Below are 1,130 nucleotides of genomic sequence, written 5' to 3' on the forward strand. Positions count from 1 at the left end.
GAGCTGTGGCATTCCCCTACTTCCCCGTCACCGTCTTGGACCCTCTCGAGTTTTTGCTTTTTTTATTCAGAAATAATTTTAATTTATCTGTTGAAATGAGTACTAAAGAAACTAAAGATATTTCTGGTGCTTATGTGAAAAATTATACTTTAAAATATTCTGTATTCTGTTTGTATAATGCCCATAATCTATTTTATTCTTTCCTAGATATAAGACTTTGAATTCTACATTGTTTTATAATATATAGGTTCATTAATAAATGTGTCCTTTCAGATTGCATTCCATACCAAAACAGTTTAAGATTCCTTTTTTACTAGGTCCTTATAGTATATTTCTTTGGAATAAAATGACAATGTTGTCTAATTTTAAAGTTTTATTATGATTATGCTATATAAAGGCCTTTCTAAGGTGAAGATTTAATACACTGATGTCAAACTTTTATTTATATGAATTACATATATTGTTACACTTGTAATTTTGTAATCAACTTTTTAATAATTGTTTTTCATTTCTTGCATCTGAAGAATGAAAAATCTGGAATAATTCACAGATTTTCATATCATCCTTTGCAATTGCCATGTTAATCTCTGTATTGGTGTAATTTGGGTACATGTGCTGCTGAAGCATGTAATGTCCTCTAAATTTAGGTAGTTAATGATGCAATATTTATACAGGATTATATCCTTGGGTGCCTGTTTGTAACAAGGAAACCTTATTGTTCCTAACAATGCTACTGATCTTATTTCCCTAAAATTCTGTGTATAATGGAAAATAATTATATTGTTCAGTTTGTAATTTTTTTGTCAATGACTATTTTAAATCTTTTTCATTTTAGTTTAATCATACATTGAAGCATTTTTAGCTAGGTCCAAAGGGGATGGCTTTTTCAAGTACTTATTTATTCAACTGAGTTTGCTCTGTGTAGCTAACGGATTCAAAGTAAGCCTTGCTTAAGAGCTACTTCTAAACTTCTGCAGCTGAAATTTTCCCAAATGCGGTCTCATTGGCAAAAACGTCTACCTGACACTTTACCCTTCTTCCATGTAGGATCAGACCAACCAGAATATCTTACCCTGATCGCGTAAATTGTCTTACTTGAACAAAATAAATCTTAGTTCCAAGGGATCATA

General features: G+C 30.6%; 1 pseudogene; it reads right to left on the reverse strand.

Moving 5' to 3' along the window:
* Window positions 1–528: 528 nt before the first annotated feature.
* LOC138823886 (U6 spliceosomal RNA) lies at window positions 529–627 on the reverse strand (annotated as a pseudogene).
* Between the last annotated feature and the right edge of the window lie 503 nt (window positions 628–1,130).

Source organism: Dipodomys merriami, unplaced genomic scaffold, assembly GCF_024711535.1.
Source record: "Dipodomys merriami isolate MVZ:Mamm:240054 unplaced genomic scaffold, mDipMer1.0.p SCAF_1241, whole genome shotgun sequence".
Lineage (NCBI taxonomy): Eukaryota > Metazoa > Chordata > Mammalia > Rodentia > Heteromyidae > Dipodomys > Dipodomys merriami.